The sequence below is a fragment of the Otolemur garnettii genome, unplaced genomic scaffold (genome assembly GCF_000181295.1).
Source record: "Otolemur garnettii isolate 467f Iridium unplaced genomic scaffold, OtoGar3 scaffold00021, whole genome shotgun sequence".
NCBI lineage: Eukaryota > Metazoa > Chordata > Mammalia > Primates > Galagidae > Otolemur > Otolemur garnettii.
The window spans coordinates 11,736,713-11,747,130 of record NW_003852416.1 but is presented as its reverse complement, the minus strand read 5'-3'; the positions used below and the strand labels follow the sequence as shown (position 1 = coordinate 11,747,130).

General features: G+C 40.3%; 1 non-coding gene and 1 pseudogene across 1 annotated transcript; both read left to right on the top strand.

Annotated features, from left to right (window-relative positions):
* Positions 1 to 348: 348 nt before the first annotated feature.
* Positions 349 to 455, top strand: LOC111724314. Its single transcript, XR_002772631.1, has one exon. It is a non-coding gene; the product is annotated as a U6 spliceosomal RNA (small nuclear RNA).
* Positions 456 to 2,150: 1,695 nt separating this feature from the next.
* Positions 2,151 to 3,649, top strand: LOC100953543 (annotated as a pseudogene).
* Positions 3,650 to 10,418: the final 6,769 nt, after the last annotated feature.

Below are 10,418 nucleotides of genomic sequence, written 5' to 3'. Positions count from 1 at the left end.
ATCTTTTGTATTTCTTTGATATCTGCTGTTATTTCCCCTTTTTCATTTCTGATTGAGGTTATCAGAGACCTTACTTTTCTGTTTCTAGTTAGTCTGGACAAAGGATTATCAATTTCATTAATCTTTTCAAAGAACCAACTTTATTTTGATGATCTTCCAAAAGATAGGTGTGTTCTCAATTTCACTTAATTCTGCCCTAATTTTGTTGTTTCTTTTCTTCTTCTAGGTTTGGGGTTGGATTCTTCCTCCTTTTCCAGTTGCTTGATATGGCCCATTAGGTTGTTGACTTGCTCTCATTCTGTTTTCTGGATGAAGGCATCTGATTTCTCTCTTAAGACTGCCATTGCAGTGCTTGCTTCAGCAGTACATATACTATAATTAGAACGATACAGAGAAGATTAGCATGGCCTCTGCACAAAGATGACACACAAATTCATGAAGTGTTCCATATTTTTTAAAGTACACTTTGCCTTCTGTTATTTACAGATGCTGCATCAATTCAACCAAACTAAAATAGAAAATATTAAAATAATTGTAAATAAAATAATAAAAACAAAAGAAAAGACTGCCATTACCATAGCTCACAGGTTTTGATAGCTTATGGTTTCATTATTATTTTGTTCAAGAAATCTAATAACTTCCTTCTTAATGTCATCCTTAATCCAGCCCTTCAGCGTAAGATTAGTTTCCCTCATGAGAGTATGAAGATTTCTGTTGGTGTTGAGTTCAACGTTTTTTCCATGATGGTCTAAGAATACTTTCTGTTCCTTTAAATTTGTTAAGGTAAGGGCAGCACCTGTGTCTCAATGAGTAAGGCACCAGCCCCATATACCGAGAGTGGTGGGTTCAAACCCAGCCCTCACCAGCTAAAACAGCAATGACATTGCAACAACAACAAAAAAAAGCCAGGTGTTGTGGCAAGTGCCAGTAGTCCCAGCTATTCAGAAGGTTGAGGCAAGAGAATTGCCTAAGCCCAAGAGTTGGAGGTTGCTATGAGCTGTAATACCACAGCACTCCACCAAGAGCAACAAAGTGAGACTCTGTTGCCAAAATAAAAAAAAAAAAAAAAAATTCTTATGGTTAGATGTGTGCCCTAAGAGATGATCAACTTTGAAGGATGATTTGTGCTAATGAGAAGATGTATTCAGTTTTATCTGGAAAAAATGTTCTGTATATGTCTATTAAGGCCATTTGTTCTTAGGTCATGTTTAAGTCCATTACTTCTTTATTTAGTTTCTGCTTAGAGAATCTGTCCAGTACTGTCAAAGAGATGTTGAAATCTCCAATTATTATGGAGTTGGAAGATATCATATTGTTCAAATCATTTAAGGGAGTTTTATCAATCTAGGAGCACTTAGGTTGGGTGCATAAATATTAATGATTGGAATCTCTTCATGTTGTAGCTTCCCTTGACCCATACATAGTGTCCATTCTTGTCTTTCCTTATTTTTGTTGGTTTAAATCCAATTGTATCTGCAAATAAGATTGCAACTCATGCTTTTTTCTGATTTCTACTTTCCTAGAATATTGTTTTCCATACCTTCACCTTGAGTCTTGTTTTATCCTTAGAGGTTAGGTGTGTTTCATAGACACAGAAGATACTGTGTTTCAGCTTTTGTATGCAGTCAGCCAGCCTGTGCCTCTTTAGTGGGGAATTCAAGCCATTCACATTTATTGAGAGAATGAATAGGTATTGTGGAGGTTTGTTCATCTGGTTTTGTGAAGCTCCAGTGCTTAGTTTTATCACTTGCACCATTGTGGAAGCTAGGTTTTGTTATTTAATTTCTGGGTATGTTTACTTTGCTGATGAACCATTGTGCTAGTCAGTATAAAGAATCTGTCTGAGTACTTCCTGTAGAGCTAGTCTAGTTGTGGCAAATTCCCAATGGAGAGCTCTTTCTCATTCTTTTATTTGACATCTTAGAGGCATTTCAGATTTTTGACCTTCTGCATGTGAAATATTCCCCTGTTTTGTTTTCAGTAGCACCAACCACTAATGTTTTTCTTCCTAAATGGCTGGCAATACCTATTTCTCTGTCTGAATCCTCAAGTATATTTTTAGTTTTTTACATTTATAATGATGTATAATTATAAATGCATTTTTAGGCCATCTAGAAGCAGATTTTCGCTCCTACAGCAATCTCTGGTTTGGCCCACCTGCCTCTACTCCAGTCTTCCCCATGTCCATCAGGGTTACCCAGAAGTCCTACAAGGTGTCTACCTCCGCCCCACGAGCCTTCAGCAGTCGCTCATACAGCAGTGGGCCTTGTGACTGCATCCCAGCTTCTCGAGCTTCTCTCTGGTGGGCAGTGGCAGCTTCGGGAGTGGCCTGGGCACCGGCCTGGGTCTGGGTGGAGGCTACAACGGAGCTGGAGGTATGGGGGGCATCACAGATGTCACAGTGAACCAGAGCTTGCTGAGCCCGCTCAACCTGGAGGTGGACCCCAACATTCAGGCCGTGTGTACCCAGGAGAAGGAGGAGATCAAGACCCTCAACAACAAGTTTGCCTCCTTCATCGACAAGGTGCGCTTCCTGGAGCAGCAGAACAAGATGCAGGAGACCAAGTGGAACCTCCTGCAGCAGCAGAAGACAGCTCACAGCAACATGGACAGCTTGTGTGAAAGCTGCATCAACAACCTTCCGTGACAGCTGGACACACTGGGCCAGGAGAAGCTGAAGCTGGAGGCAGAGCTTGGCAACATGCAGGGGCTGGTGGAGGACTTCAAGAATAAGTATGAGGAGGAGACCAACAAGCATACGGAGATGGAGAATGAATTTGTCCTCATCGAAGATGTGGATGAAGCTACATGAACAAGGTGGACCTGGAGTCCTGCCTGGAAGGACTGACTGACAAAATCAACTTCCTCAGGTAGCTGTATGAAGAGGAGCCCTGTGAGTTGCAGTCCCAGATCTCAGACACGTCTGTGGTCCTGTCCATGGACAACAGCTGCTCCCTGGACATGGACAGCATCATTGCTGAGGTCCATGCCCAGTATGAGGAGATCGCCAACCACAGCCGGGCTGAGGCTGAGAGCGTGTACCGGACCAAGTATGAAGAGCTGCAGGTGCAGGCTGGGAAGCAAGGGGACGACCTGCGGCGCATGAAGATGGAGATCTCCAACATGAACCAGAACATCAGCCAGCTCCAGAATGAGATCAAAGCTCTCAAAGGCCAGAGGGCTGCCCCGGAGGCCTCCATCGTGCATGCTGAGCAGCATGGGGAGCTGGTTCTTAAGGATGCCAACGCCAAGCTGGCCCAACTGGAGACCGCCCTGAGTCAGGCCAAGCAGGACATGGCTCAGCAACCGTGTGAATACCAGGATGAACGTCAAGCTGGCCCTGGACATGGAGATTGCCACCCACCGCAAGCTGCTGGAGGACGAAGAAAGCCGGCTGGAGTCGGGGATACAGAACATGAGTATCCACACGAAGACCACCAATGGCTGGTCAGTTGGCCTGAACTCAGCCTATGGGGGCCTTACAAGCCCTGGCCTCAGCTATGGTCTGAGCTCCTTCCAGACCGGCTTTGGCTCTGGTGGGGGCTCCAGGTCCTTCAGCCGCACCAGCTCCAGGGCTGTGGTTGTGAAGAAGTTTGAGACCCGAGTCGGGAAGCTGCTGTCTGAGTCCTCTGATGTTCTGCCCAAGTGAGCTGCACTGCGGCCCCTCCAGTCCACCCTCTCACACGGCTGCCACAGAGCCTGTGGGGGAGGCAGCTGTGCCAGGGAGCACATGGAACAGGAGACCCAGCTGAGGCTCAGCCCCACCCCTCAGCCCATCTTTCTGGGGAGTTTACCACCTGGGTTACCTCCACTTACACCCTGAACTAAAAACCAATTTTATTGCTTTTTCCAAAATAAAGCCTCAGCTGCATTGCCAACCAAAAAAAAAAAAAAAAAATGCATTTTTAGATAAATTACCTTTTGACAAAAATAAGCAGTTTATTCTGGTCATATAATTTTAGGCAAAATTTTCAGTAAGTGACATAATGAGAAAATTTTCCTGTGCCTTTAAATACTCATATAAACAATTGTAATGGTGGCTTGGGATTCTATAATACTGAAAAATGTACCATGATTTATCTCTCTCATTTGGGGATATTTGGTTTGTTTGGTTTTAAAAGAAATATAACGATGCTATAGCAGGTGACAGGGAAAATGCAGTATCAACAGAAGAATAGGGAAAAAGTTTTCCTGCTTCTAATAAAATTAGATGAACATACACAAACACACACATGAAATAGTTTGGAACACTATATACCAGAATGTCTATAATTAATGTCTCTGTGATGTAGATTTATAATGGATTTTATTTTAAAAGTAAAATCAAAACTAAGAAGTATTTTATATTACTAGCTGCCTTTAAGGCGTGATGTCACAAAAGCATACTGACTGAGAGGGACAGAATAAATACCAGAAAAAGAGAAACTGAGAGTATAACAATGGCCTTGCACGGAGAAACCCATACCCTGTCCATCAATACTCATGATCTGAACACTTAAACACATAAGCATATTACAGAATATCTATATGCATACACATAGACACATGAGTAGGCTCATGCTGGCACTGAATATTGAGTTCTTGTAAGATGATATAGGAAGACTAGTTCATTCAGCAACATAGACACCTAAAGGCACACTAGAAGGAACAGAAAGAGTGGGATTGGATGACATATTATATGTTATAAGAATACAATGACACTTCTGATGCTACGACCACTATTTGACAATATTTGTTGAATCTTAAAACAAATTAAGGGCTTTGTGCCAAAAAAACTCTATTGATGTTTACCTCCTTTAATCTATAATTCTTTGAGGTAAATGCTGGTATTATCCACATATCCGTGAGGAAAGAAAAACTCAGATTCAGCAGTTTCCAAAAAGTCACATACCTTTTAAGTGGCAGAGCCTAGATTTGATTCCAGTTAGTCTAACTTCAGAGTTAGTTTTTTAGAATATAGCTTTCATATTCTTAAAAAAACTATAAATATAACTTTATTAACTGATCTGTCTTAAATTATGTTATGTAACTACTTATTAATACTGTCTTAGGAAGTACTTTGAAAACTCAGCATGTTTCTGATTTTAGTCACAAGCCTCTATGTTTGGTTGCCCTCACACCAGTAGTTTAAAACTCAGGTGAATTCTCCAATGGTCTGTGCTCATGGTTAAATCCTAAGGGGGCCCAAACACCTGAAGATGCACAGTGTTAATCTGCCCTATCCTTTAGTAAATAGGCTGTATGCCATGATGCCCCACCTACTCATATGAAGTGGAACTTAATCCTTTCCAGCCAGGACACGAATAAGCTTCCCATGATGCAGGATAACATTAAGTAAACACAGTAATAAAGTAGAAGGTCTTAAAAAGGAGCGGGCTCAAGTTTATTTTATAATGAGAACCATGAGATCCCAGACTGCCCAGGGTCCCTCTTGGATCAGTGGTAGAAGTAAGAAAGAGGAGGTTTCCTGTACCTGAAGCAGTCATCACCCCTGCACCACCTTGCTTCTCAGACAGGCGCCTTGGACTAGCCACATTCCTTTCTACCAAGAACGGCAATTACTAGATCCAGAGCATCCTCAAAGCCCTGGCAGATGCCTCCAAACCAGTGTTTTTCAACCTTTTTTTATCTCACAGCACACTTGAACCTCTAGTTAAACTTCCTTGACACACTTAAATTATGTTAATCAAAAAAAAAAACGAGTAAAAAAAAGACTATACTTACTGTACTTTGAATTTCTTTGAAAATAATTTAATTAATGATCTTTAAAATTTTTTGCAGCACATCTCACTCCTCTCACAGTACATGGGTTGAAAATCACTGCAAATACTAACTGTGCCCTTCACCTAGACAAAAAACAGAAATTGGGAAATAGGGGGTAAGAAAAAGGACCTGAAAGAAATATGGTTTTATTTTTTAGTCATTCTTATCACTTGACTATGATTGGCAAGGTAGTAGGTATAAAGGCAGAATGCTTAGAACCTGCAGGGGGAAAAAAGCACTTAGATGAAAATAATACTGAACCATAACTCCGCCATGAAAGGATAAATACATTCTCTTGTTATTCTTTCTGGATTGTTACAGATAGGTATATGTAGCGCTTGATAATAATATATAATGACATATAAAAATATCCTTTTCTAGATAGCTAACCAGTGGTTTTTTAACATAACAAATACGTTTACTATAGTTTCATAATAGCACTTAGATTTTTTTTACTAACTTATATGTTGGCAACTTTTCCTATACCTTCAAATATTCACAAAAATAATATTAATAATTGCTCACTATCCCATAGTAGGAATATGTCATTATTAATCAATTGTGAAAATTTTATATTGTTTACTTAAAAAAACTACAAATAATAAAAACTTTCACCCTGTTGGTGGAACAGCAACTAATACAGCTTCTCTGGAAGGAAGTATGGAGAATCCTCAAAGAACTCAAATTAGACCTCCCATTTGATCCCATTACTAGGCATCTACCCAGAAGAAAAAAAATCATTTTATCATAAGGACATTTATACTAGATAGTTTATCGCAAATTTACAATCGCCAAAATGTGGAAACAACCTACATGCCCACCAACCCAGAAGTAGATTAACAAACTTTGATATATGTTTACCACGGAATACTATTGAGCCATTAAAAAAGATGGAGACTTTATGTCTTTTGTATTAACGTGGTTGGAGCTGAAACACATTCTTCTTAGAAAAGTATCACAAGAATGAAGAAGCAAGAATCCAATGTCCTCAATACTGATCCGAAGCCAGCAGGTGGCCTAATACACACCCACATAAAAGAAAAACTCAAATCAATTCAAAGGGCGATACAGGAACAGGGGTGGAGTGGAGAGAGGGGAGGGGAGAAGGAGATTGGTGTGCTCCCACTTAATGGACACAGTGTTAGGGTATGTGGCACACTTCTAGGGGCAAGACACATTATAAGAGGGACTCTACCTAACAAATGCAACCGTTGTAACCTAATTCTTCATGCCCTCAAATTAATCTGAAACAATAATTTTTAAAAACTACAGATAATAGATCAATGTATTTCTTAATAGAATAATCTTAGGATATTTCCTAGAAGAGGAAATTAGGCCAAATAATATGTACATTTTATGACCACCATATCAACAAATTGCTTTCCTGAAAGAGTATACCAATTTATCGTCCTCTTGAAAGTATGTTAGAGAACTCACAGTGTGCTATCATTAGAAAAAAAACTTTCCTAATATAAAAGTGAATATATTGTTTCATTGTGGTAAAATACACAAAAGATAAAATTTACTACCTCAACTATTTTGAAGTGTATAGTTTAGGGGTGCTAAGTATATTCACATACTGGTCATCAGTATTCATCTCCAGAACAGTTTCCAGATTTCCAAACTGAAACTCTGTAAGCATTAAACTGTTAACTCCCCCTTCACTTTCCCCTCAGCCTCTAGCTGTCACTATTCTACTTCCAGTCTTATGAATTTGACTACTGTAGGTACTTTATATAAGTAGAATCACACAATATTTGGATTTTTGTGACTGTCTTATTACACTTAGCATAATGTTTAAAAGTTTCACTCATGTTAAAATATGCACCAGAAATTTCTTCCTTTTTTAAGACTGAATGGTTTTCTATTGTCCACATTTCTATATACCACATTTTCTTTATCCATTTGTCTGTGGACACTTGGGGTGCTTCCTCCTTTGACTATTGTGAGTGATGCTTCTATGAACACAGGTGTACAAATATCTGTCTGATTCCTACTTTCAATTCTTTTTAATATTAGCTCAAGAAACAAAATTGTTGTGGGAATAGAAAATGGAGATACATTTAATGTTCAAATTTATACTTAATTTATATCTTCATTTATTAGTGAGGAATCACATTTAGAACATTTTATGGGCCTTAGAATTTCTTAATTTTTTACTTATGTCTATATATTTTTTAACATTTATAATAACCTCTCTTACTGTTGAAAATAGTAACTTTTTCTCATGTAAGTTTCAAGTATTTTTTAAATCATTACTTTTTACTTCAGTTAAAGATGTATCTATTTGTCTATATATTTGTTTTAGAAGAGAGAGATGGAACCATCTTTTCTAAGACAGATATTTGAAAACTCCAAGTTCGTATGTTGACACAAAGCGTAGTTTTACAGAAAGGGTTTCCAGGGAATAGCACACCTGACATTTGATTCTTTGTCTAAGCCATGACCCTTGACAAGGAGGCACAGCACACCTGGTTAGCAGACTAAGTTCCCTTTGCGCAGAATTTTAAAAAGTGGATATTCTTGCAGACAATGCAATAAATCTACAGAAGAGATGCCCATAAAGTCTTATTCAAGATGCTTAGTGTGAAAGACTTTGGCAGAAACAGAGAATTCCAACTACATTGTCACTAAGCTGTTTGAGAAACAGGCAATCGAGTCATGATTAATGTGCATTTCCCACGTTGTTGCTGCCCAGCTTGTCTGCAATTCACCCCTGAAAACTCTAACACATGGTCCCAGAGGAAATGCCATTACTACTGGTTATGCGATCCCATTTCCTCTTGGGTCCAGCACTGTTTTGCAGGACACTCAGACAGCAGCCAGGTAGGCCCACGGAGTGAAAGAACTGTCCGACATAAAAAACAAACAAGACAAAAAATAAACAACTCTGAAAATGAAGGATCTACTTTAAAATAGCCCTTGGCCATCCTTTACTTCTTCAAGTTTCTTTTCTTCTATCACTGACTCCCGGCTAACTCTGTTCTTCCTCCTGACAGCTCAAGAGTAGCCTCAGTATGTTAGACAAGGAGAAAGGCAGGTAGCAAATTTGTATCATTAAAGTGGAGATCAAACCCACTTCTTTACAAGGCTTCTCAATCACCTTTCATTATCGTCTTCCCAAGGAGCCGTTCTAGATATTCTTCCTCCTAATTGCCTGCCTCCAATAAAAGTGTAATACCACAGATACATCTATTTATGTACGGTATGTATGTCTAAACATTAAAGAGCAAGATTATTTTCACCACCTCCCTCCCAAAAAAGCTAAATTTTGCCCCTTTGAAACAACATCATCCCTGTTGAGAATAAATAATGTATAGCGTTTTCTCGGAACAACCAATAGGCACTCACATTTAGAATCAAAGCATCTGAGAAATATGAGGACTGTATGGTTGTGCTAACTGAATTGCTCTAATGTGTTTGTTTGTGATGGCTTCATTCAGGAAGATTTCTTTCTTTCTTTTGTTCTTGTTGTTGCAGTTTGCTGGGGCTGAGTTTGAACCCTCCACTCTCTGTATATGGGGCCGGCACCCTACTTACTGAGCCAAGATTCCTTCTTTCAAAATACAAAAGTCAGGGCTGTATCCATGATGTCCTCAATTAGGCTCTGTATTTAGGGCCCAGGTTATTTTTAAGGCCACGTGATTTAAGGGTACACACTATTTTAAACCACTCATCAAGTTGACCTACTGATAACTTTTAGAACAGCCCCCATCCATTGAATGCTAGCAATTTGCCAGGCCTGTTCTAGTTCCTTATTTCATGGATTTCATTCAGTAATCTTATGAGTTAGGTGCTAATATTAGTCCTTTTTTTACAGATAGAGAAACTTAGGCGCAGATGAATTAAGAAACTTGTTCAGTGATACACAAGAAGTCCAAGTCATCTAACGGCCATAGTCTCTATTCCCAATCATTAGTGCACATAGCCACACAACTGCTTTTATGCATAAGTGCCCCAACCAGAATGGATCAAGGAGCTCCTTGGAGACTGCAGTAGCATCGCACCAGAGGATGACCACAGTGGGGCACCACCTTCTGGTCCCAGGTCACTGCAACAGATTACAATCTGTGCTCTCAACCCCAGAGTACTCAGTCTGCAAAGGGATCAATTCCACTGCAACTACCAACTGGTCAGAGATGGAATGGAGAAGGCAGGCACTCTCAATGTGTGCTACAGCTGGGTGCCATGCACCCCCTTTGCCCACCACTGGCTGCCTCTTAAGGATGCAAGCAAAACAGGTGTCCACAAGCGCTCAGCAGGTGCCACCACCACCTTTCAACTTTGAAAGCACCAACACTACCATCTGAGTAGCACCACAGCAGCTGCCACAGTTGAAGTTAGGTGGAGGGAGTCATTGTGACTCCCCAGAAGAGCACCACACATCATCCGACCCCACCAGCATGTGGCCCAGCTGCTGCAGCCTGAGGAGCCATCCTGCTGCCACTTGCAATCTTAAACCCTGCCCAGGCACCAGCCAGGACCCCTGCCCTGGCCAGGTCTACCCAGTACAGGCATCCACCAGGTTCCCATGACCCATACTCAGAAACTAGCCAAGGTCCTATGACATGCCCAGGCACCTTATAACAAGGCTCTATAACACAATCCACCACAGTCTATGGCATTTCTAGGTGTTTGTCAAGGTCCCACAACCT